This window comes from Antechinus flavipes, chromosome 2 (assembly GCF_016432865.1).
Source record: "Antechinus flavipes isolate AdamAnt ecotype Samford, QLD, Australia chromosome 2, AdamAnt_v2, whole genome shotgun sequence".
In the NCBI taxonomy this organism is placed as follows: domain Eukaryota; kingdom Metazoa; phylum Chordata; class Mammalia; order Dasyuromorphia; family Dasyuridae; genus Antechinus; species Antechinus flavipes.
The window spans coordinates 567,797,492-567,825,089 of NC_067399.1; the positions used below are offsets into that span (position 1 = coordinate 567,797,492).

The 27,598-nt window shown below is 37.2% G+C and overlaps 1 long non-coding RNA gene across 2 annotated transcripts; it reads left to right on the forward strand.

The window, feature by feature from the left end:
• Positions 1–11,068: 11,068 nt before the first annotated feature.
• On the forward strand, positions 11,069–25,574 carry LOC127551377 (uncharacterized). 2 transcript variants are annotated; one of them, XR_007951071.1, is made up of 8 exons: positions 11,071–11,183; positions 11,535–11,949; positions 12,294–12,406; positions 12,861–13,071; positions 13,308–14,241; positions 19,763–19,820; positions 24,429–24,554; positions 24,921–25,574. It is a non-coding gene; the product is annotated as an uncharacterized LOC127551377 (long non-coding RNA). The 2 variants fall into 2 exon arrangements; XR_007951070.1 differs by having other exon boundaries at positions 11,069–11,183; positions 12,861–14,241.
• Positions 25,575–27,598: the final 2,024 nt, after the last annotated feature.

Genomic DNA, 27,598 nt, shown 5'->3' on the forward strand with positions numbered 1-27,598 from the left:
CCAGTGGAGGCAATCCCTGATCCAGAACACAAGAGCCATGGAGACAAATACTTCTCAGATCAACAGCCTTGTTTCTAGTCTGGGCCTCATTGCCATGATTGGAAAGTGGTGTTGGTGGTAATCATTCTGCATAAGTGTCCCACCTTCTTTACCACTACCAACAGCAACCACTGACCAACTCTCAAGAGTCCCAGGAGGGGCTTTGCCCTGTCCTCCAGAGCACCAGTCCTGTTTCTAGCCCAGTCCTAGTAATCAGGGAAACAAAAACTCTTGGGACTGCTTTCTGGCAACAACTATTGCAGATGCTTTAGACATAGCTACTAAAAACTCAGAAAAGAATATTCTTACCCCCCCCAAAGCCCATTTGCAATGTTCAACAACAGAAATGGATATGGTTTTATCAATGGAAACAACATTAGAGAAAATGCATTATCATCTGTCATGCCGCTGCACCATAAAGGCCATTAGACATTTTTATTTCACATTGTCTCTTGAATATACTATCTCTTTTATTAGAATGTGAGTTCCTTGAGAACCCAGACCTTCTTGATTTTCCATTTGTGTCTCTAGTAGTCTTATAGCATAGTATTTTACCTATAAGTATTTAATGACTACCTTCTTTCCTTTTTTCCTCCCTCCCTAACTTGATCCCTTCCTCTTCCATTTTTTCTTTCTTTCCCCTTTTCCTTCTTTCTTCCCTCCTTTTCTTTCCTTCTTTTCAATCACTACAACTAGAGACATTTCCTTCTATAAAGAAGAGAATAACAGGTATTTACACTGCCTACTTCATGGGATTATTGGGAGGAAATCACTTTATAAACCCTAAAGCCCTATAAACATGTAACTATTTTATCATTCTTTCAATAAGCTTATTAGCTAAGAACTGTACTGAGACTTTTGGGGCACTTTGTTTATTGTGTATTTAGGGTATGTCCAACACTTTACCAGGGCGAGTTCCTTGCTAAATCTCAATTCTTCCAGAGAAATATGGGTTCCTTAATGCTTGGCTTCCTTTTTCCTCTCTAGAGAGATTAAGAGTTTATATAAAGATAATTCTCAGAGACAAGCACTAGGAAAAAATATTGCTATTATTACCCTAACACCCAAGTGCTCATTCAAGTCTTCCTCTAGTCTCCTCACATATTTCTCACCAACTCCCCACTTTCCCTGTACCCATTGTGATCGATCCCCTTGCTCACATTAATTGGAACTTGTTTGAACTGAAATGGGGATGAGTGATTTACTATTTTCTTTCAGGAAACAGTGTGAAGCTGACCTGCTGTTGGTTGCCAGGCAACCTTGATGACTGAACAGGAAAGACAAACTTCAGGGAAGAGGTGGGTGTGAAAGTCTAGTTAGCAGCTATTGAATAGGAGGCTCTTCCCTCTGCTTAAGGTGCAAGAACTGTCTGGATGGCCTTGTCTTTTGATTATTCTGGCTGTCTCTGTGAACAATCTATGAGTGTCTGTGCTGTGTAAGAGGTGCCCAGGGATACTCACAGGTGAAAAATAAGGCCTTCGAGGAAGAAATAAGTGTTAGAGAATCAGAGAGTAAGCTGGAAGACCCCTGGAGACATCACTTGGCTAAGTGCCGCGTCTTCATTCTATTTCCTTAGTCCCTTGGTTTCTCTCTTACATACCAAAGAAGGTTTTGTCACCTAACTTTCAGATATCGTGAGACAATTACACTATGTTCTCACCTATCTTATTCCTGAGAGTTTTCACTTCTTTCCCCAGACTGTAGAGCCTTGTTTGTGTATCTATGGTGGCTAAGAGGACAAATATATTAGCTTGTTCTTAATATCCATTAATATTCTGTCAGATATTCTAGTTTTATATTGTCTAGACATCTTTAGAGTTCAACAAGTTAAGAAGATTATTGATGGTTTAAGTTTCTTTTTTTAAAAAAAATCTGAACTTAAACATCAGAAAAGAGGATTTCCATACATATATCAGAACACGAAAAGAGGATTCTATATATCCTGTGAATTCCCATTTTACATCACTTTTTTTTAAAAAGGTAACAAATTCTACACTTTATTTTCCAAATTGCTCTGCTTGCCTGTGGATCCTTCTGTACTTCTTTTCATTTTCTTCTGTGCGTTTTTTTTAATGGCATAATGGCCCTCTTTTTTCTGTCATTATTAAAGCACTCATTTTTTTTCTAAAGACCCCCTTTTTTTAGGATAAAGAAGTTAGTTTTTCCTGTAACTCTTCACTCTCTAGTACCATCCTTTCTCTCTGTCTCTTTGTCTCTCTCTGTGTGTGTCTGTCTCTATCTCTCTGTCTCTCTGTCTCTCTGTCTCTGTCTCTGTGTGTGTGTGTGTCTGTCCCTGTGTCTGTCTCTGTCTCTCTCTCTCTCTCTCTCTCTCTCTCTCTCTCTCTCTCTCTCTCTCTGTATGTCTCTCTCTCTCTATCTCATTCTCTTCATATCTTATGTGTTTCCTTGTCAAGTTTGATGAATTTCTATACCAAATTGTGTGTGTGTGTGTATGTATGTAGGTAGGTAGATATATATGTCTACCAATCCTTTATCTATATACTCATCTCTTTCAGGTGCCCAGTTATCTACATACTGTCTCCCTCAATAGAAGGTTAGTTCCTTGAGGACAGAGATAGTTTTGTCATTTAGTATGGTATTTATTACACAGACTCATTTCTATTTGGTCTAATACTCTCCCTAGACATGAAAAAGGAAGCCCAGAGTTTAAGTCTCCATTTTGTTGCTGGAGAAACAGACCTGTTGAGGAAACTGATTTTTAAAGTATTGGAGACTACTTGAAGTAGTCAAGCTCAACCAGCTGATGAAATCATCTACAGAATGTAGGATTTTAAGCTAAACCTGGAAGCTAAGAGGTGAAAGTGAGGCTAAAGAATATTCCTGGAAAAAAAGAGTATTCTAGCATGATTTCACTAAGTACAAGGGCATGGAAATAGACAAGTAGGGCAGTTTACTGCATGATAGAATGTGTGAAAAGGAGTAAAGTATAAAAAGAGTAGAAAGGTAGGAAAGGCAAAATCTACAGCATAAGAAGTTAAGCCATAATATTCTTTACTATATAATTATTGTGAACATCTCAGAAAGAATGTCTTCCTAAAGAGAACAAACTTCTAGGGATTTTCAACCAAGAGAAATATGTTGTGAGAGACATATTGACTCTATATTGTACAGATGATTATGTTATGCCACAATCTCCTTGAACTGTTCTACCTCAGTTTCCCTGCATTAGTTTCCCTGAATTATATATCCATTGGCCTGAGTTAGTATGCAAAATCCAACTTTTTTCCCGTTCATTAGGGCTGTACTACCCACTCTAAACATTCCAAAAGATAAGACTATCTCAGGGACCCAAATGACATCTTTATTTCTGTTTGTTTGGACATCCTGACTCTGGATGCCTAATTAGTAAGAATTTATGGTTTTTTTTTCCCCATCCTGCTAGAACTGAATTTATGGTCCATCCCTAAAACTTCCCACTCTTTGCTCCTACCTTTTTTTCTCTTCTTACTAAAGTCCTATGAAAAGACCTGGGACTCTCACATTTACCACTGGATACTTTGAGACCAGAGTCCTGTCCAGTCCATCAATTAAGCTCTCCAATAAATAAAATATTAAAACTCTCTAATCTCTATCTTGCCTCAGTTTCTCCAGCATTACAATTATTGCTTAATCTGCAAGAAAAATGACTGAGACAGAGCTCTGAACCAATAGCAACTTATAAAAGGATCCATGAAAAAAATCTTAAATGCCAAATACAAGACTTTATATTTGATTTTGAACGTGTTAAGGAGCCACTGGAACACATCAACAAGACATATCCTTTAGGAAGATCATTGTAGCAAGTGATTAGAGAATGAATTGGAGTGAGGATAAGTCATTTCTAGGCTGCTATGTGGCAGTGGATAGAGCACCAGCCCTGAAGTCAGGAGGATCTGAGTTCAAATGTGACGTTAGATACTTAACACTTCCTAGCTGTGTGACCCTGGGCAAGTCACTTAACCCCAATTGCCTCAGGAAAAAAAAGCCATTGCTTCTTCCATATCTGAAAATATTTTTCATTCTGCATCTTGATTGCACCTCTTCCCTGTCAAGATGTAGTAGGAATGGCAAAAAGAAGATCATAGGATGATCAATTCTGATGGATGTGGCTCTTTCTAACAATGAGATCATTCAGATTAGTTCCAATAATCTTGTCACGAAGAAGCCATCTACACCCAGAGAGAGGACTGTGGGAACTGAGTGTGGACCACAACATAGCATTTTCACTCTTTCTGTTGTTGTTTACTTGCATTTTGTTTTCTTTCTCAGTTTTTTTCTTTCTTAATCTGATTTTCTTGTGCAGCAAGATAACCATATAAATATGTATACATATATTGGATTTAACATATATTTTAAGATATTTAACATGAATTGGATTACTTGCCATCTAGGGAATGGATAGGGAGAAGGAGAGGATAATTTGAAACACAAGGTCTTACAAGGGTCAATGTTGAAAAATTACCCATGCATATGTTTTGTAAATAAAAAGCTTTAATAAAAATAATAAATAAAAATAAAAATAAAACAAGAGAGTGAAGACTTACAAGCAAAGGTAGGATATATCCTCATTGGCCCTTTGAAATAATTACTAGTCATTTCATTAATCAAATTTCTCAAGTCTTTCTAAATCTAAATCTTTACAATGTTGTTATTATATAACTATTCTTCTGATTCTGCTCATGACATGTTGCTTCAGTTCATACAAGTCTTGCCAGGTTTCTCTGAAATCATTCCTTTCATTATTGCATTATGATGCAATAGTATTTCATTACATATATATCTTCTACCAATAGTGCTTTCAAAGTGCCTGTTTTCCCTCAGGCTCTTCAACATGTTATGTTCATTTTTTTGCCAACATTACCAATCTGACGAGCATGAAGTAGAATCTCTAACTTACTTTAATTTGCATTTCCTTCATTAATAATGATTTGGAACATTGTTTCATGTCATTGTCATTTAATTTCTTCCTTTGTTAGACTGGAAATTTGTTTAAAAAAATTTTTTAGTTCCTAGGGGGAATTGGAAGAAGGGTAAATATTCATTGAAATTGTGAATGGTTAAAAATTGTTAGTTGTGATTACAAAAAATAAGCTTAAAAACTATCATAATAGTTCATTTTAGTGATGATGAGGACTTGAACTAGAGTGATGGCTGTGTGAAAAGGAGATACCGTGAAAGAGGATCTGGCAACAGATTGGATATGTAAATTGAATGAGAATGAAGTCTGTCACAAGGATGCAGGCTTGAGAAACTAAAAGAATGGTGATATCATTGACAATAATAAGAAAGTTCTATAAGGGGGGTGATTTTGGAGTATTATGAAATTCCCTTTTCGATGTGTTAAGTTTGAGATGCATAAGAGACATATGGTTCAAAATGCCTAAAAATTCATTGTTGATATAGGATTATAGTCAAGAAAGAGACTAGAGCTAGATATATGACTTTAGGAATCATCAACATAGTAAGGATAATTGAACCCATGGGAGCTGGTGAGATCTTCAAGAAAGAGAACAGAATATGAAGTTCTTAACTTTTTTGGTGTCGTAGACCCCATTGACCTGAAGCTTAGACTTTTTCAGAATAATGTTTTCAAATGTGTAAAACAAAATACATAGGATTATATAAGAAACCTCTTATGTTAATCAAAGTATTAAAAAAAATAAACTCATGAACCCCAAGTTAAAAATCCCTGGAAAACAGAGAAAAGAAGAAAATCTAGGTTAAAGTCAACATGGACCTCCATCTCAGTTTCCTTGTCTTTAAAACAAAGGGATTGTACTAAATGATCACTAAAGTTTTTTGTGGCTTTGACATTTTATGATTTTGTCATCTTATCAGGTTGTTGCTATGACCCTCACCAAGAACTTTGCAATCTACAACTGGGGACTTCCTCCTTCTTCTCAAAACTCTGCAAAACTATACCCATATACACACATATACACATATGTATGCAATACGTAAATGTGAGTACATATATTTCTATATATACATATATAGAAATATCTACATATATATTTGATATATAACACACTCACACACACACTTATTCCTGTCATTATAGCTTTTGTTAAAATTCAGGATTTTTCCTATGGAAGATTATGATTTCAGGTGACATGTCTAATCTGGAAACCAAAGTTTTTTAATTTGAATCCTATCTTCAATCTTTTCTGCTTTAGGTAGCTAGTTGAAAAGAGGGGAATAGTATTTTGCTTTCTCTTGGAATGGGAAAAAATAATGGAAGATTTGTAAGGAAGAACTCTGCATGTGTGACTGAGAATAAGTGAGAGGACAGTACAGATGGTAATGACATGGAAGAAAGTTTAAGTTTTCAAATGAAAGTGAAGTGATTGAGAATAGATTATGGACATGAGGTAAGATTATATTCTCTTATGATCCAAATTGTTACCTTATTGTAGACTTTAAAAAATTATTATGCTAACCATATATGGTGGTTATAATCCTTGCTGCTGGGGGAGGCAAAGTGCATTGCTTGAACTCAGGAGTTCTAAACTGAAGTAAATAGCTTTCCCTTTAAGATGTACCTTGAAAAACAACTTTCTAGGAAGCCATTTCACTTTTGGTTAGTGCTGAATATTAGGAGATTTTTACAAACATTAAGCCTCTATTATCCTCAAATCTATTCCAAGCCCCCTCTTACATTTTACAGATATACTTTGGTCTTCAGATCTTGTCTTCATTATTCACAGTTGCTTTAAAAGGCAATATCTTTCTGTTTTCTGGACCATCGATAACATGAAACTCTGGGCTCCATGAACTTCCCACCAGATGTCTGTTTTCCCTTTTAATTTCTATAATCAAGGATTTGTTTGGAGATTTAAATTCATATTTTCTTCTTCTGGATTAACTTCTGGGCAACTTTAGCCTCTCAGATAATCTTTTCTAGGACCCAGAGCCACTATGCTCTGGAGTATACAAAACTGAATGTAGAACAAGCCTTTGGAAAATCTAAGAAATGAATTTTTCATTTTATCTGTGATAAAGGATAAGAAGCTAACAGACTGAACTTCAAGAAGAGAAATGTATGTGTGTGTATGTGTGTAGAGACGAGGATATACATATCGTATATGACCAGCTCACCCTAGGGATTCTACAATGAAGAATTCCTAAAAATGTCCTAATCACTTGGACTAGAGAAAGAGATTGTCTTTTGTTTTCATTTGGGGAGTTTTTCGGGGAGTGGGGCAAACAGTGTTTTTGTTTTAGGGAAGAAATGTAATTTTAGAATGAAATCCCATGTAAGGCTGCCATAGGGATGTAAAAAAATAGAGAATCATAGAACCAAAGATCTATAGCAAATGTAACATAATTTACAACTTGTAATTAGGGAAAAGGTAGTTTTCTTATAAGTTGCCTAGAAAACCAATGCTGTAGAATGGCTACAATCATCTCACAGTAACCAGAGGTCTTAGAGTTGAGTCCATTTTCCCTCCCCAGACAGAATTTCTTAAGCATGCTAATTATTGCATTGATTATACTTCCATCAGGGACATTCATTCCTGCCAGCCCAAAGTATTGAAGCTTAAGTGCCTAGGACTTACTCTCCAGGTCTGCTATCTGCTGGAAATCAGGACCTCAGCTCTTGCATATGTCAAATCATTTACTTCAGTGACAAACTAGCAGATGGCTGCCACAAGCTGCTTTCTGACTCTGCTGTTCTGCTTTGAAAGCTGCTTTGATGGCTAGGACAGTAAACTAGTAATAGGCAGGATTTATATTCAACATCAAGAAACAAAATCTTTTCACCAAGCCTGCCTAGGCAAAAGTGTTTGTTTTTACTCCCGAAAACATTCTAGATCTTGGAGAAAGGAAGTACCTTCACTTGTTATCTTATATTTAATCCCAACCATCAATTAAGAATCATAATTTAAAGATACCTATTTTGAAATAATCTATTTTACCTCACTGAATTATTTTTTATTATCATCATATTTTGTATAATACTCTGACATTAGCATAGCACATTTTACTTTTAATGTAAAATTTTACTTTTAATGAAATTTTTGTGCCTATTTGACATATGAAAAATCTACATGACAGGAAACTTGAGCAAATTGGTAGATATGAATAGGATAAAGCTCAAAGGAAAAAAGTTTAGGGAGTAAAGAAAGTAAAGAAAGAACCCAGAAGTGGCAATGGGGAGCAAACTTCCACCCAGCTCCCCTACCTCAACCAAGGGGAATTAGTGAAGGTATAGCCAGTATTGAAAATGGTATCCAAGGATGATATATTATCAGGGGAGATCCAAGTTTCAGTAAGAGGTGATAGAAAGAATGTGAAAGGAATAGATTTAAAATGAAGGGAAGCTGGTTGAATATAGAATAGGAATTCCAGAGACATAATGGAAGGACTAGGTAGAATTAGGATGTAATTTTTGAGTGAGGGGATTGAAGAGGGGGTGCACCTTTAGTGCAGAAGTAGAGTGTTCCATACACACACACACACACACACACACACATACACACACACACACACACACACACACACACACATCTCTTGATCGTTGTACTCTTAAGTTTAGGTCTGTTATTTGCCCTTTAGTCTTGAAGAGGACCAATGATATTAGGAAGGTGAAGATATAACTTGCAGGTGAATTGGATTTAAGTGAGGCAGAATTGTGCAAGGTCACCAGTTTCACTCTTTCCTTCAGCATTATCTGGGTCCAGTGGCAAGATATAGATCAGGATGACTGGAGATGACTCAGGATGCAGTGAGAGACCGAGCCTTTTTTAAGCTAAGATCTTTCCCAGATCTGAGGCAACACCGTTAAGTGATTAAGGTTAGGTTTAAAAAAGGCAAAGAATGGCTTTTGTCTCATGAGAAAAAATCTGGGAGGTAAAGATTCTCAGGGTTTCTGGACAGAACAGAAATAATTGCTATTTACATTCATTCTGCGTCTCTACTCTTTCCATAGATGCCATGTGTATTTGTTAGGAGATAGACTCCAGTAGTTATTGTTTTGATGGAAACAAGAATGGAATGGATGTACTAACTTTTCTCCATAAAAATTTTCTTAGTCAATACTTTATTTCTAAAACTTAAGTCTGGCAGGCTGTTTTATAGGCAATACCCACAATGAGGACTTATGAGGGACAGATGAACTGACTATAGTCTAGTCATTATTTATTAGAAATACTATTAGAATTTATAGGAGGCTAGCCACCTTCTGGAAACCCCAAATCACAAGCATGAATATGAATTGGGTCAATATCTCTAGATGAGCCTATCAAAATAATATAAAGTAATGGCAATAATGATAATAATAGCTTTATATATAATGCTTTAAGGTTTGCTCAAACTGAGTCCTATAAAGATGATCTAAGCCACATAGTAAGTTAGTGGCAGAATCAGAAGCCAATCTCAGCCCCCTGAGTTGTGTATAAGAAGTTGTGTATAAGAAAGAACATTGGATTTGGATATAGAAGATCTGTATCAAATGCTATTTCTGCTATTTGTATAACCTTGAATCATTTTGTCTTCTTGAGTCTGTTTCCTAAATTGGAATATAAAGAAGTTAGACTAGATGGTTTCCAAGTCCCTTTCTAATTCTAAATCCTAAGGAGCTTTTTTAGGGGGATATTCTCATTAATAGAATTAAGGAAACTGAATGGCACTAGAATACTAGAACAGATGAGCCATCAAATTCAAAAGATGACAGAAGTAATGAAAATTAACAGTGTTATTTGGTATATGTAAGGCATATGAGCTTATGAGGAAGAAAAAGCATCAACATAAAGCATACATATATTTTTAGATGTAAATATGTGAGAAGATATTTGTATGTATGACATATCTGTATAGTTTGTCTCTGCTGGTGTCTATTCATATGAATAACTGAGAAAACACAGATATAGAAATATACTCTTATAAACAAAGTTAGAGCAGATATCCTCTCATTACTATTGACATAGGAACTCTCTATATATATGCATATATACACTCTCAATGCTCACGTCAAAATAAACATAGGATAGATGTAAATTATTTGTTGGATATGTATATGAATATATCTGTGAGAACAAGATGTTAAACGTAGAGATTAAAATGAAAAAATGATTTAATTAAACAATTTTAGAGGTGTTATAAAATACCAGGTAATTACCTTCATATACAAAGTGTTCCAAAAATCTCAGTGAAGTTATAATAGCTTAAAATATGTTAATAGATTTATTAATATAATTACTAGTTTTAATAATTTATAACTGAACTGAGATTTTTCAGACCATTTTGCATTTTACAATTCTTTGTTTCCATTTAGACAGCCTGATGGACTAATTCTGAGTCTATAACTGTCTTCAAAACATCAAGAAATCAGGTGCTAAGAGTGAAAAATTAACTAAGTGCCTGGTTTAAGTGGTGTCAGCTGAGTTTATAAGTACTGTCAGGGGCAGGTTTTATACTTGCATCGCTCTATTGATCTATATTATGTGTTCAATAGAAGGGCAGTATGGATAATAGACAGCAAATTCTGAACTTGCCAGGTAGACTTGATTTCAATTCCTACCTGATTTAATAGCAATGTGAATAGGGGTAAATCACTTAATCTCTGAACTGGAGTTTCTTCATTTATTAAAGAGAGATGATAATATTTGTAGGAGTACCTTCCTAACATGGTCGTTGTGAGGCTACAATGAAATAATGTATACTTAATGATTTTCTAATTTTAAAGCCCTATTGTAGGTATTTATTATTGAGTAATACTAGTAGATCAATTGTCTTTATGTGTTTTTCCTCAGATGGCCATTTTTGATTGATTTTTAATTGTTGTGGCGCCTGCAGATGTCTATGCCTGTATTTTCCAGCTGGTTTAGGCTTCCCTGAATCATACCTGCCTTACAGTTTATCTGAAGTTTCTCCTTCTTTGTGTTTGTGAAGGTGCATGAATCAATATCTGCTTTCATTTTTTGTGTGAGGGAAAATATTTCTGTGTAGAAAGATGGGAAAGATGGTAAATCTGACATCCACAAAGGGATGGACAAGGAACTAAAGACTGCCGTGTTTCCCTTTGTAAAAAAGCTTACTTGTTCTATTTTTCTTGTCTTGCCTTAGCAGCTGCCACCAGCCTTCCTTGAGGTTTCCTCCTTCTCAGTCTGACCCATTAGATGAATAACCAAACTTGATGCTTGGTAATGTATGAGGTTTTATTTTTCCCCCAAAGTCTGGGACTGTTTAAAGATTTTAGGAATCTAGAGGGGTGTATGTGTCAGGTCAAAGGGATATTAAAGGGAACTCCATCTCTGGTTCCTACTCCACCTTCTGATCTTGTAATGTTTAAGCTTGTGTCGGAGAAAGCTGGTTTCATTATTAATTAGTAGAGATCTGCTCCTAATCCTGGTCTAAGGGCTGTGGGGGAGGGAAGGAAAGAATGAGCTAGAAGGATGGCTTCAGTGTGTGCAGCTGACATTTACTATCTGTTGCTATGGTATCGAGGGAACTTTTGTTTTGAAGTGTGTTTTATCTCCTCCCTCTCTTTCTAGATGACGTCTTGCATGTCCCTGGCATTGACAGGCCACCTGTGGGTTGATTGGGGTTTAAAGAGACTTCTCCAGTTGCAACAGAGGCCAACGCTATTGTCTCTCCCCAAGCTACAAGGGTTTCGATGCACTCAAGCTAGACTCAGGACCCAGCATCTTCCTAACCCTCCAAGAGCAGTGGCGTTTTACCCAGGGGAAGCTAGTGAGAATAGAAAGGGGAGGGTGTTCAGGTATAAGCCCCTACACATATAACTCCCCGTAACCCAAACCTTTACCCTATTCTTCGTGCTTTGCTTCCCACACTTCACTCCTTTTTGGGGAAGAAACAGCAAGTAGGTGGGGTGTGCGTGAGAGGAGGTAGACATCCTTGTACACACATCCAGAAATTGTGAAAAAGAATCTCCAAGACAAAAGTCAGGTAAGGTTCCCTATCTAACCTTGCAACACATCCCCTGAGGAGGGCAGGAAGCGCCCAGATGACATCTGTCCTGAGAATGGGAGGAGGTGGACCTGGGACTGACTGGAAAACAAGGGGCTATAAGCCACTTTTCAGAGTTGCTGAGATCTGGACTCTGGATCTACATAGTTACTGTTTACATGTGTTTAGTACCTATTTCTACGCGGTATTTATACCATGCTAAAGGCCTATCATCCGGTTTTGGGGTTTGACAGAAGCGATAAAATTTAGTAAGGGGGGCAGGGGGGTTTAGTGGTAAAAAACCTTTAATAAATTATTATGATTTATCTCTGGATCTACAACAGGTGGACCAATAAGCAGAGCTCCACTGCCAAGTTAACTAAAGGTGAAGGAGGTGGAGGAGGAGTAAACGGGAACGGGAGCGGAAGGGAGCAGGAGAGCTGTCTCACTGATCAAGGTAATCCGAAACTCGCCACAGTGCTGGGCTGCAGCGTCAGTTTGTTCAGAGTGCGCTCAGTTCTTGAAGGAGTTCAGTCTGGTAATATTTGATACCCTAACCTGGAAGAACATTCCCTGGATATGGTGAGAACCCCACATATCCTTTCTTAGTAGGAATTCTTTCTTTGTCTAATTTAGATCAGAAATTCGCTTAAAGTTTGCAAATTCTAGAGACCAAACTATAAGGGTCTCTCTCTTAGCGGTTTGAAAAGACAGTCGAATCCATTCTGAGCCCTAAATGAAGAGAAAAGCACACTACAAAAAAAAAGAGAAGGCTAATTCTAAGTCTCAAAAGCCTGAGCCCAGTACTGCTCTAGACCTCAAAGGAGCTTCCCTGTTGAGTCGGCACAGACTTGTTGTATGTTGAAAATGAGATTGTCTGACTGGTTTCAGGACCTGGTTTCATTTCACAGGTCACTGCCTTTCAAGATAAAGAAGAACCACAGGTGATGCTCCTAGGTCCACGATGACCTTACAGAATTAAGGTTTCAGGAGCCAGATGAGGGCAGCTGCAGAAGATTGGTGATGTCCATATACCAAAGGTCCTGAGAGCTCTGCTTTCAGATACTTGGTTATCATTTACTATTAAAAGATGGTTGGAAGAAGAGAGCAAGTCTGCTGTAGGTGTGTATCCTCTCCAGACAAAAGACTTATCATTACCCATCATACTGCCAACTCTTACTCAAGAAATTATTAATAGGGTGCGGGTAAGAGGGTTGGAGAAGAGCTCGAGCTAAAAAACAGGGATTGTTCCCAGGTTTGGGGTCCTGCCCATTGGGGTATCTACCTACAAAGTCTTCCTACATCTCTTGATGGGTCAGGGGAATCATCTGCTTCACTTTTGGATTGTTCTCTTTCAGACTAAGGTTGAAGGTCCTGGGTTGTCTGCTCTACTCGATTCCTCTGGGCTCACACCACCTTTGTTAATAATTTACCAGGCGGTAATAACTGATCTTTGTGCCATTCAAGAGGCTGATAATCTTCTCGGCTGAGAGATCTTGCCTTTCTCTTCCCCGCCCCCACCTCCTACCCCCTCCCGCTAAGTCTTCTCAGACGGCAATTCCAGGAAAAATCAACCCCTTGCTGACAATAACCTTGCTCCCGGAGTGTTCGGGTAGAGCATTTCAGCACCAGAATTCAGGACAGCGCCCCGGGAACTCGTAACAGAAAGGAATTCCCGCCCCTTTGCCTCACTGCCAACTGATTCCCCCTAGCTCCCGGGGCTTAATTGTCTTCGTCTTTACCTGATTGTGGGGTTCTGTAGGTGAGAAGACAATCAGAGAAGGGCAGGGTGTCTCCTGTCATTCTCTAGGGTTATCTTCAGAGTCAGCCTTCCCTATTTATATCCCCAACTTGGAAAAGGATTATGAATTTGGACTGAGTTGCAAACAAAAGCTTAACTGGAAACGATGGAAGGGGGTGAGGAGGAAAGAGTGAGAGAAGGTCTGAAGAAGTCTCCAATCATGTTAAAGATGAAATAGGGAAAAATGAGTTTGATTTCTCTGGAAAATATCCCTGTCGCCATCTTATGCACCCCTTTCTCTCTTGTGCCTACTGTAAAACATTTGAAATCTTTCACCCTCTCCCTCAACCTCCATTTTCCTTAATGACCCCTGTGGGGTGAGAGCTGGGAGCAGAGCTGGGAGATGAGCTGTTATTGTAGGATGTGGGAATGGACTCTGCAGAGCTCTGGAGAACAGTGAGAATAATATAGGACTAATTTAGAAAAAGGCAGAGAAAGTTGTCTCCCACAAACCAATGGAGACTGGAAAGTCCACTTCTATTCCAATACAGGTAAGAAATTTTAAAATTTTGTCTCTGAGATGTTAAGATAATATTAGTTTTAACCTAATTTTGAAATAAATGATTGAGGTTAGTCTTAACTGTATATTCGTTTATGTTAAGGTCATCCTTTGGGGATGGGAAAGATCATACAACTTTATACAAGTGAAATCTTTTTAAAAGGAATATCAAGTTAAACCTTAATTATTGGGACTTAGAGGACAAAGAGTAGAAATAGTAGATTACTGAAAGAAAGAAGGAATCAAAATTGAGAGATCCAAAAAGGCAACCAGAGTAGTGTATATGAAAGAGAGAAAGAAATTGTTACCTAGCAACCTCTGTTGCCTTGGTCAAGGTGGGTGGGGTCACTTGAAAAAAGAATGCTTTAGATCTTTTTTGTAGTGGGAGGTAGAAGGTATTTTCATCTCTAAAAGGCTATTCCCCTGAGGCATATCTGATCTCTATGGCAGAAGATGGACCCTGACACCCCTCCCCCTCTCTCCCCTCTCTCCCCTTTCTCCCCTCTCTCTCCTCTCTCCCCTGCAAAAGAAGCATCACACCTATTTGTAGTACCTCAAGCTGTGAGGTTAGAGATAAGGTTAAGTAATCTATAGAAAGGAAAACTTAGAGAGGTTGCTTCCCTTTGATGGTTTTGGTATAGTGTGCTTTACTTAGAGCCAATCTACCAGACCCTGGGAAGTATAATGAAAAATATTGCTCTTTTAAATTCTAGTCTTTTAGTGACAAGGGCAATCTTTTCTTTCTTCTTTAGAAAATACTCCCTTTAAGACAAAAGAGAGAAGAAAAAAAAGCCATTCCCCCTCTATCAAGCATATAGGGAGGTGGATATAATGTATAGAAAAGATAGTGAGAAAATATATTCTTTTAGAATTATACATTTTAAAGCTGGAAGATGGATTAGAGGCCTAATCCAGCCCCCCTTATTTTACTGCTGAGGAGAGAATTGTGGTGACTTGGCCAAGGTTCCACAGTTTTGAAATTATTTCCTCCTCCCCCCTTAAGTACATTTGGGCTCTACTCCATCACCAAAAGTCAATTCCTCTGGCAATTTTCAGTTAGGAAAAAAAAACCTATTGAACTAAAGAATTATATTACCAATGGGGCAGGGCAAGCTCTTTTGTGGAATGTAAACAAAATTTGAAAATTGTTACTTTTGACCTTCATACACTATAAATCTTTGTTGTATCCTTGATAATTCAGTAACTGAATAAAGCTCAGAATTCTAGGTAATAAGGATCCTACATCTCTCATAAGAAAGGACTATCAACATACTTGGAGGTAGCAATGTATAATGGAAAGGGCATTGGATTTAAAATTCAGAAAACTTGTGTTTGAATTATGACTCACTCTAATACCATTAACCTTAAATTGTTTAACTTTCATAGGTTTCATTTTTCTTCATATAAAAATAAAGAATTGGGCTAGATAGCTTTTAAAGTCCTTTTCAACTATAAATATTTGATCCTACAAAAACATTTCTCCCTTTACTTTCATTTATTTTGCCCATCTTCCTTTATCTTAACACAATTAAAAAATAAACTCCCTGTCTGATCCAATTCTAAATTCAATGCTAAAAAATTTTCCCTGTTAACTGACAATATTAGTAAAAGAACACTTACAACAAAAGAATCCTTTATCTCCATACTTGTATAAAGGCTATCAGTTACTTTTAAGAAAAAGGGGTTAACTCTCAGTTCCTGTCTCCTGTATCTGTTTTGGTTCTCATCCAGGAAAGATTGGCATAGCCTATCTTAGTAAGAATTAATGAAACTTTTTCTAATGGCATAAATATTGCTACATAGAAACATTAACTTAGGGTTTTTTTCCTTTTAATCTTCATTTGTTTTTATGAGCAAAAGATCTAGTTTTATTTCAAAGAAAAAAACACTGTAATTTCACTGGCTTAATAAGGAGAAGTATCCAATTACAGATTGTCTGTTCTGCCTTCTCAACCAATCAGAAAATGCCATTTATCTTTCTCTTACTAGAGGAGTGAAAAGAATACCCTAAAACTATCAAATATGGCCTAATCTTGCATATCTAAAGAATAATCTAAGCTTTGAGATCTAGGATGTGAGACTTTGATTTAGCTAATACAGATTACATTGAATTTGTATGTACTCTTTTGTTATATCCTTTTTTCTAGTTTAAAAACTTGGCAGTTCCCTTGGTATGTTTTCATTCATTTTATCAACCACTTAAAAATATTTACTGAGCTTTAACTATGTGTGATATACTTAAATTGTGTACATGATTTGTAAATTTTCCATTAACAAATAACTTTTTGGAAAAGGTATTACAAAAAAAGTGAGATGTTTATCATTAACAATAAAAAAAAGTTCTCCATAGTGTAAAGAGAACCAATCTTGAAATTAGAAAAACCTGAATTTGAGTCCATCCTCTGATAAGTATTGATTATATAACTATGAATAATCACTTATTTTCACTGGAAGCCCCAGTGAAATTACGGTCTGGCCAGGGAATAAAAAACAAACAAACAAAACTATCGATATGTTTTGAAAAACAAAAGGGTGAAGTTTTCATCTTCCTAAAAACCTCTCAAGGACTTTCATAATCTAAATGATAAGATAGGCATGAAGTCTAAACTTCCTTCTGCAGGATGAGTAAAAGACCTGGGTGCTGCTCCTATTGGAAAGGGTAAAAATCAAGGTCTTTTTTTTTTCAGCCTCAAAGAAGCTTACTTGTGCCTGAGGTGGTGTTTGTAGCTACAATTTATGTCCTCTGCTGCATGATATAAGTATCTGAGCAGAAACAATGATAGTCTATACACAAAAATTCCTGATTCTAATAGCTTGAGCTTTTTGAAGGAAGGAGAGAAAAAGGGAGAGAGTGCTAAAGTACTCAGTGGTAACATTCAATTTGTGAGCCAGGTTGGGATACAGAAAAGATCTTTTATCATTTCCTCTTGAATCTCAACTCATTCAGGTCCTCCTTGCCATTTCATGTTTTTGCAACCTGTCTAGTGTTTGATCAAACCCCTTAACCATATACCTCTGGGAATAAAACAAAATTTGTGGCTCAAATTGCCAGAGTCCTTTTTTCTGAAGAAAAAAACATTACTAATTGTTACCACAGTTATGTGGATTGATCACATTGAGAGATCATGTCACCTATTATCACAAGGTGAAAGGAAGTGGAGGTAATTGGGGGTGTTGTATGGAGGAAACCATGGCAACAGCTTCCTAGAGCACAGTTGAAAGTTGAGAGGCCAGAAACAAGAAGGAGGTAGGCTTCATGGGCCCAACAAGTAGGTTAGTTTTTCTTTTATAGCACTCTCTTCACTACCACCTTCAAAGTGTCTCTTAAATAGGAACTATCAGACTTGGGACCCATGAACAAGTCCAGCTATTATCATAGGATGATCTTACAAAAGCAAAAAAAAAAAAAAAAAAAAATTGTGCTTATCCAGCTGGATTGATTAGGTTTTATTTCACATTCAGATAGTCAAAAAATTATCTGAGATGATACAAACACCCTCATTGAAATGCAATTTCTCCCACTTAATGGTTAGAGAAGCTAAAATCAGATTTTGGGGTGGGAAATTTCTCAAGGTCGCTATTGCCTTTCTGAATGCCAAGATTTTGTCTCCCAAATTTATGTGTACAGAATGTTAATAGTGAACTTAACCAGGGTCTGATTAAGCTCAATTTAAAAAAAGGATTTACATATTCAAAATTCTTAAAAGAATGTAATTTTTTTAAATGCATTTAATTGTTTTCTGTTAGAACCCTCTTCTAGTAAGGGAACATTTTGGGGAAACTAAATTAAGATCACTTAAGTGAACAAAGAGGTAAGTAAACAAAGAGAATCAAAAGCAGGAAGAAAAGGAAAGATTGGTTTATCCAAGGCTTTTAGACTGGATACCCTGAATCATATCTTTTTTTCTTTCAAAACTCTCCCTTTTTGGAGCTCCTGATTATATGAAAAAATCCCTAATAGAGTTAGAGCAAGGGCTTCTAGATGATAGCCTTGTTATCTAGGAACTGACATAGCTCATGCCAGGCAAATAGTAGGTATATAATAACTTTTTGTTGATGATTCAGGAAGGTGTTTGATCACACCCACTGGAAAAATGAGGATTTGTTTTTGCCTAGAAATAAAAGAAGCCAAAATCCTACTTCTCATCAAATGAATTAATATTGACTTATAAATAAATGCTTAAAGATAAACATTTAAAGTCCACGAAGCAATAATATCTACAAGCAAAATGTATCAAATCAACAAAATGAGCATTACTTGATAATGTTCTTCATCTTATATTATTGGTCCTGGAAATGAATCAAATAGGCTTTCCTCTTGTACTTTATTACTTTCTACCTCTCACTGTTGCCATTTGGAATGTGAGGAAAGGATTGGAGTTTTCCTATTTGCTAAGAATGATGCAAGAAACCAGTTGAGTCTAACTCATAGTTGTTTAATCTGATTTTTATACTTTTATATAAGAAGTTTTTCTTGTATACATGTGGCACTTATCCTTTAAGCCTATTTCTGTTTTCCAGAATTTTCTAAATTCTGAACCTTTTTTATTGTAACTCTTAAAAGCTCAAGAACCATGCTTTCTGTGTGTTTAATAAAACATGATGGGAGCTTAATATAGTGGATGGTTTTTAATAATATTAATAAGAATGCTGTCCTTTCTATGTGAATAGAATAATATTGCCTCAAAGTGCCATAAATCTTGCATTGTTAGTTTAAATTTTTCTTTTTTAAGTCTTGGTTAGCATTCCCCTTATTAGCAAAGGCAATATATTAGTAGAGGTCCTTTAAAAATATTTTTACTTGCATTTCAATATAATTGGTGGTTTTTTTTGTAATCCTAGGTATCTTAAACATTTTAAAACAACTTGATAATAGTTTTCAAGGTACCAAAAAAAAAAAAAAAAAAAGGATGAGAACCAACTATATTAAGGAGACAGGCAGAATGGAGTTCAATCATGGCATTAAATGAGTGAATGAAAAAGTACTGTACTAAACAACGGGGATACAAATAGAAAAGCAAGATAAATTCTAGTCTCAAGGAACTCACATGATAAAGGAAACTTACCCATCCATTCAGAAAGGGATGGGAATCATGACCACCATATTATTAGCATGATGACAAATGAATTAAGTTGTGATAGATATAGATATGGTGATGCTAGTGATAATGAATTGGGAAACTGAAGGCAAAACTTTTCCCCGGAGGACATTTAAAATCATTTCCATTGATTTTTACCTTTATCCCTACACCTTTATCTTTCAACATCAACTAAGATTTCATACTAGCCCCCTAAGCAGATGGCTACATCACAGTTGCCCATTAGCAGGGAACAGGCTTAAGAGGCCAGAAAGAAGGATCACAAAATCAAATGAGATTTATAAATAGCTTAGCACAGTGTCTAGTATATAAGTAGTTACTTAATAAATATTGTCCCTTTCTGCTTTTCCTTCCACTTTCTCTTTGAAAAAGATGATCTCTCATTGCTGCCTCTGTTTTTTGTTGCTTTCACAGGGATTTTTTGATTTACAGACTGATTCCCAGAGGTGGGACTAAGCCTAATCAAAGCCCAGTAAGTATGGGACAAATGAATCCTTAGAAAGCAAATAACTCCATTGTTCTGTCTGCCACTTGGATTCCATCTTGAATGTATCCTTTATCTTTTTTCAGCCTCCATAACCGCATTGAATGCTACAACTTGCAGAGACCTTATATATGATCTAATCCACCCCACACCCCCCTTCATTTTACAGATGAGGAAGTTAAAACTCTAGGAAATAAAGGCCTGACCAAGGTTATATATTTAATGAGTTAAAGAGGCAGAATTTGAGTACATTCATTTGGGATTCTGACTCTACTGAGCTGCTCCTTTAGGCTTGCTAACAGCATCTGACTAGAGGCAGTAATTAATTGATCAATTTTTTGAAAAGTAGGAATATGATTATTCAACATCCTCATATTGCTTTACAGATTGCAGAGAAGAGAAGAGAGCAACAAAGATGAAGGAGAAAAGAAAAATAGTGTCTTGATGGAAAAGCTAATAGAATAGGTTAGGAGGAAAAAGGCTAGTAGGGTTACTTGATCTCAATCTTTGCAAACATGAAGGGCTATTAGACAGAAGAGTGTGACCAGCCAATTTACATACTCACAGACAATGGATCTAAATTACTACATAGCTGGATACTGATTAGCTATAAAAACAAGAATCAGGACAGCATATACCAGGGATACTAAAGTGTCTCAGAAATCTGTAAGACAAGGGCTAATCAATTTTGAGTGGAAAGAAGTCTTAAAGACCAAGAGGCACTCTTTCATTTTATAGATGAATAACCTGAGGCATAGTAAATTTAAGCAACTTGGGGAAGATAAGTAGCAGAACTGGTATTTAAAACCAGATTCTCTGATGCCTCACTTTGTCTGTAACCTTGCCATTTCACCATAACTAGGTCTTAGACTGATTTACCTGAGAGGTGAAGTTCTTCCTTGGATTCTACAAGGTATTTTCCATATCTGTGCTTTATAATACTGCTCTTTCTTTGTGGGAATTCATTTGCATTATCTTTAAAGGTCAACATTAGTAAAATCTCTCTAATACACAGAAAAATAGAATCATTTCCTCTTCTCCAAGCTTGCTATCTTCCACTGAACAGTCATACTATCACTGGGATCCCCAATTGTTTTCAAAGAGGAATTATTTTCATCTCAGAAATCTTGAGACTAGGGTGAAGGCTGGGTTTCAGACTGCTATCTCTATGGGAACTTAAAGTGGTTATTACTGCTGTCTGTGCTCCCTTGCCTCTTTGAAAATTGAAGAAGAAATCATGGTGGGGACAACTGGCTTCCAATCAACCAGTATTCTGAACTCTATTGCTAAAGCTCCTTCCTCTGAACAGAGGAGGAACAAAATTCAATGGGTAAAAGCACTCTCCCTGGGTCTCATTTTATTGATCTGTATATTGAGATGTTTGAATTAGATAGTCACTAAGGTTCCTTTCAGTTTTGACATTCTCTGATTTGTAAATCCCTGTAAAGAAGAATCCCATGGCTCTAGTCTTTTTAAACAACTTTGTATGATTAATATGGCCACAGCTGTAGTTGATTGTGGAGTAATCCCTAAGAATGACAAGTACCTATGAAACACATAAATCCTTTCTTCTTATATGTTAAATCACTTAATTTCTGTAATAGATGAAGTATAAAACAAGTGATAGAGATGTGAGAAAGAGTTCTGGACTACTCATGCACTGCTGAGCTCCCTGGCCCAGATGTTCTATTCTTCTGTCTCTTTCTCTGTGTCTGTCTCTGTCTCTTTCTTTCTGTCTCTCTGTCTCTCTCTCTCTGTATTTCTCTGTCTGTCTCTGTCTGTCTCTCTGTCTCTGTATTTCTCTGTCTATCTCTGTCTCTCTGTCTCTGTCTCTCTCTCCCTCTCTCTCTCTCTCTGTGTGTGTGTGTGTGTGTGTGTGTGTGTGTGTATGTATCTCCCATTGAGCAAAAGAACAGAACTAACAGCAGTACCCGACTGGGAATTGGGGACAAAAGAGGAAGAAATAAAAATTGAAAAGAAGATGAATTAAAAGTAGCAGCTATTAGGAAGGGTAATTATCCCTCAGCTACAGCAGAAATACAATTAGGGCCATGCTCTCTGAGCCTCCGGGATATTGAGGCTTTTGCTAATTAGGGAGCGGATATGAATTGTGCCCAGTCCTTGGCAATTTGAGACCAGCCCAGGCAGCTAGAACTTTAATCACATTCAAGCTGCACCATGCTGCTGTGGAAATTAACAAGGGGAATGGAAGAAACCTGGAAGAGATGACCAGCAACTCTTGGGAGTTCTCCCTCCTACCTGCCCCAAATCTCTCCCTTTCTGACTAGCTTTGTATCTCTCTCTTCTTACATTGGAACTGGGGCATTGAAAAATGAAAGATGTTGAGTCATTTAAAGGATACTAAGGAGAAGGAGGAATTATATATGTTGGAAAGGATTTGAACAACAGCAACAGACTTGGTCTGTTGTACAGCCTGAGTAAAGTATGGAGAGGTTTATCATCAGAAAATTCACTACCGGGTGATGAAATTAGTGGCTGTGGTAAATTATGAATTTTTTAAAGCTTCCTTCTCTAAGACTTATTTCATCTTGCACACTGATTACTGTTAACAGTTATGACCATATTGGTTGCAATGACTTCACCTTTACCCAGCTTCTCTAACCATTGATAAGTCTGGAAACTTGTCAGTTACAAGTGTGTGTGTTTCTGCTAGTGGTGGAAGCAGGACTAGTACTAAGATTTACTGATTCCTAGAGTTAGTATAGTAGTGTCGTGGGAGGGAAAAATCACTTGTCTACCCTGCTAGAGGGAGAAGTGGAACAAGGGAGAATTTCTGATCCTAAAAGCCAACTAAAACCAATTTAGCTCTCTCTGACCCCATCTTCCTCCAGACTGAAAAATCACTATTTATGAAAGAGCATGTCTTTCCCTGGGCAATAATAAACTGCAGAAAGAAAATTTCAGGACAAGCCCATTCACTGTTCTAATATGATGAACCATAAAACATCTAGTCAAGGAGAAAGGAGAAATAGGGATTGGGAGGTTCTTTTCTGGGTTTCAGGGAGGAAGGTATTCAAGAGCTGCTTTCTGAAACATAATCTAGAAAGGACAAGTGAGTAAAACAAACCAGAGACATTCTCAGAGTTAAAAAAAAATGGGGCGGGGGAATTACCAAGATGTGGCAATTGATTTTATTGAAATAAGTCCTGAATTTTGATTTACACAATCACTCCTTTACTGTGTAACTTTGATAAGATTACTCTTTTATTCCCTTTTAGTTTTTCCATTCAGGAAAGCAAAACAAAACCAAAGAACAATTGACCAAACTTACTTCTTTGGAACCAGTGACATTACTATGTACAAAAAGGATAAGTCAGAAGATATAAGACTGTGCAACCTAAACTAAATACTCTAATTCTTTGGGCCTTAGTTTTTTCATCTGTAAAATGGAAAAAAAAATGACTTAGATTTAGGAGGGATTGTAGAGGTCAGGTGATCCAGTAATCTATTCCATATAGAAGTTTTCACCATAATATTCCTGATGGGTAGTCCTCTCCCTCTTTACCTCAGGGTGTTGTAAGAACCAAATAAAGTAGGTATGAGAACATATTCATTGAAAACTGTACAGCAATTTACAAATGTAAACATTTAATTTTAACATTGCATCCAGAACACTTCACATATATAATTTTCTTGAGATTTGGAGTGTGAATAGAACCATCAATCTCCATTTCGCATATAGAAAATAGATACCATTTATGCAACTATGATCCTATGTCACATAGTGATGGTATCTAGTAGAGATGACAGGACTAGGAAAAGCACCCAAGTGTCATTTATCCCCAGTCCAGTGTTAAATGGGTCTCTATCCTGTCACTTTAGACAGATTACTAACTTGTTGAAGCTCAGATTCTCTGGCAGTTCTGCCATTCTTCCTGACCGAACTTGCCATGGATATGATCCCAAATGAGTCTAAGGGCTGTTTTGAGAAAACTGAGAGCAGTCTGTTTTCTGTAGGTTCAGATAGCTCCCTGGGTTGGTAACTTTTGGAGAGACCCAAGATCAATCAAGGCTGTGTCCAGGATCTTCTGATCAGGAAGGATATGATTCAGGAACAAAACTGTCTCCTAGCATTATTAAGATGGATGGGGAACTATTGTGGGGGAAACTGTCTGTGAAGCACCAGTTGAATCCTACTCAGGGTCACACTAAAGTGAGAATGCCTCGGGTTGCACTAAAATAAGACTTTTAAGTGCAGAGTTTGATACATCTGCATAATTTTCATGTTTACATATATTTGCATACTGAGGTCAAGAGGATTTAACTACAAGTACATAACATGAATAAATTTGTGAAATATTCAAGTCCATTACTGAGGGCATGGCATACATGGAACAGATAGTTGAGATTTTTTAAATAGTCAAATTGGAGATTAAGAGAACCAGATAGACGTATAAACATGAATACACAGAATAAGTGTGGGAAAAGACTATGGGACATAAAGAAGACACCAAACTCAAAGCAATCTTGAAGATTTTTGTATTTCTGTGATCTATAATCCTCAAGATAACTGTAGTACTGCCTGTAGAGTTATTCTCGCTCAGAGTGACACTTGCCTTAAACTACACTTTTCAGCTGCTATAGAAACTTTGCATCTTCTTGAGAGGATCTGGGATTGCAGAGAAACCAGGAACAGTGGTGAGAAGGAAGAGAATAAAAATGTGAGCCAACAGAGGAACAACACTAAAGTGTTGAGAAAAAGTAAGTCCAAGGATCTAGAGATAAGAGGAGTCTAGGTTATCTCCTCCCCACCATACACACACATACACACTAAGGCTCCCTACCCTGAGATACCCTGCTTTGTCCAGTAGTCTTGAAATATTGTACATGGCACAGGGGATAGTGAGAATCATCGGTGTGAACACTGGCCTGGCCCCATCTGGAAGACTAGTGATTTTGTTGTTCTCTAACGTAAATATTGACAACAAATCCCAGTCTGCCTTATGGTGCCTGGCCATGTCAGCAGGAACGGAAGCTGGGGGGGACATGGCTATAATCTCCCTCCTATCTGTAGGCTGCCTCCTCAAGCACTTTTTGATCTCAAGATCTTTGTTTCCTGGAAAATAGCAAGAAGTCCGACACTGAAACATCCCTGAAAAGCTTATGGGAACTATCTGCCACATCTCCAGCATTTTCCACAAGTAAGAGGATGAATGATACATCTGGAGAGGAGACTCAATACTAAGTTTCTGAGTGAACAGACAACATGGCAAACAACTGACTGAAGTGGGGAGTGAGCTAGAGTTCTCTATAGACATTTATTCAGAAAGTATTAAATGTTTACTATGTACTTATGTTATGGTCTTTCCTGCCCTCTTGGTGTCTTGTTTCTGGCATGAGAGAATTATGTGAAAGTATAAAGAAAAATTATATCTTAGATGAGTCTGTTTGTTGCTTTTATGTCTCAGGTATTTAGAGACCTAGAATTTGTATCAGTGCTAGATACGCTTATAGCTCATCCAGTCAAAGGATGTTACTACTTGAGAGAAGAATGTCATATAAATCAACTTGCCTTATTAAATGTCTACTCTGTGCCAGACATAGTGCTAAGTGCTTGACAAATCTCATTCAATTGTCAACATCTGGAATATGTTATCATTTTACAACTGAGGAAACTGTAATTGTAAATGTTGTATGTATATGTGTGTGTGTGTATTTACACATCATATATGCACAAATGCTAAAATACAGTAATAATGAAATACAATAAACTGAATACAAATGCACAAGTAAAACATTCCCTTTCTCAAAGAGTTTCTGTTCTATTGAAAAAAATAACAATTATATTTATAAATATATACAAAGCAGGTAAAATGACTTTAGGAGGGAGTCCACTAGGAGCTGGGGTGCAGGGAGGATAGAAAAGTCAAGTAAAGGTAGAGATAACATTGGATTCTAAGAAGTGGTCTGAAGAATCAATGTATTGCAAATAGACAGCTAATAAAACCATATAGAGAAGGAAATGGAGTCCTGGGCCCAAGAAGCAATAGTAAAAGAGTCATTTGGCTGGATATAAATGATGTAATGAATACTACATTGGATGGGAAGACCTGGGTTCAAATTCTATCTCTGACACTTGGCATGTCACTTAATCTCTCTAGTCTAATTCCCAACAACTTACCTATCAAGTCATAGATGGATTGCAGTCTATTTGAGCTCTAAGACCCTTAAGAGTTCCCCAAGAAAATTCTTTTAATATTCTTCTATGTTGGTCTATGAATAGTCTTGAAACACAACTTGTGTTGGACCTGAGTGCTTGGAAGCCTGTCTTCCTGTACTCAAGCAGAATACAATAATATAGAGTTCTGTGGAAAGAGTGCTGTATTTGGAGTCAAATTACCATGTCCAATCCTGACTCTACCTCTTATTCCCTGGGTAACATTGGGCAAGTCTTTGCCCTTTTGAAGTCTCAGTTTCTTCTTCAAAAAGGGAGATAGGAACTGAATTATAGTTCCTCTAAGGTCTCATAATTCTAAATCTATAGTCCTATATCCTTGTGGAATACTCTTGTGGAAGAAGATTAGCCTTGACTCCTCCATTCAAAGGAGGCTGGTGTGCCCAGTCAGACAATTCAGGAAAAAATTTTCACTTCATTTGATCTAGGCAAGCACAAAATTCCTGATGATGCTTCCTGGGAAGAAGACAGTGGCTGGCAACAAGTTCTTCCCTGGTCCATTCCCCAATCATCCAGGGAATACATTTCTTTCTCCAAACCCTCATGTCTCAATCAAAGACAAAGCCTGAGATCTTGCAGTTGTTATGGTCATGAAACGCCGCAGCAACAAAATACTTCATGGGTAGTAAAGTGCCTACATATAGTCACACTTTCTAATATACATAGTCATATATAACCCATTCCCCCCATAGATGGCTATACACAGAATCCAACATTTACTTTGCAGAGGCCAAACTTTTTTGCCTAGAAATTATTCATTAGGATTCTAAATAATATAACCCTTGGGCCAGAAGTAACACTTGTCTAGAAACATTTCTGCTCTCACTTTAGAGTCCCTCAAAATGTCACTGATGCTCTGTTAGATGGCTTAGATGGGGTGAGGCAGAAGATATTAAAAGGCTAACCCAATAGGCAGGACTATAGGAAGACCCCTGACAGAGGGTCCCTCTGGACGAATATCTGATCTATGGGTCAGTTTGACCCCAAGGACCCTTGTTGCTTTTCCCAAAACAGTACAATGACTCCCAGTAAAATGACTTCAGCAAGTCAGATTGTTTTCTAGAAAAGTATGTTCCTCCTTTGGGTTCAGCCATTTGGTCAAAATTTGATGCTAAATTCCCGGAATCCAACAATCAGCACTTTGCAGATTCTGACCACATTTTTTGAGAAAAGAAAGAACCATTCAATTTGAAAAGAAAAGAGAGGAGGGTTACATCCCTGGCAAAGAAACAAGATGTGACACCCCATCATTCCTATCAGGAAATGCCTGCTGTTGCTATAGCTTAGTTTTAGTTTGGTCCCATCTCCTTTTTTAGTTTCTGCTTAACCCTGTGACAGGATATAAACCCCCTTTCAGCCCTGGCTTGCTCTGCTTATTCCATCCTAACCCTTCCTGCAACCAGCAGGCAGCCAGTCCTATTAGAAATCTTATTCACACTGTCAGAAGGCTGCAAATTGGTGTCACCCTGTGGGTGGCCACTCTTCAATGAGATCACAAGAGCCAGGATGGGAGGGACAGATACTAAAGATTCATAGAGGAACTAAGCCCAGTCTGCCAGAATAACCTTCC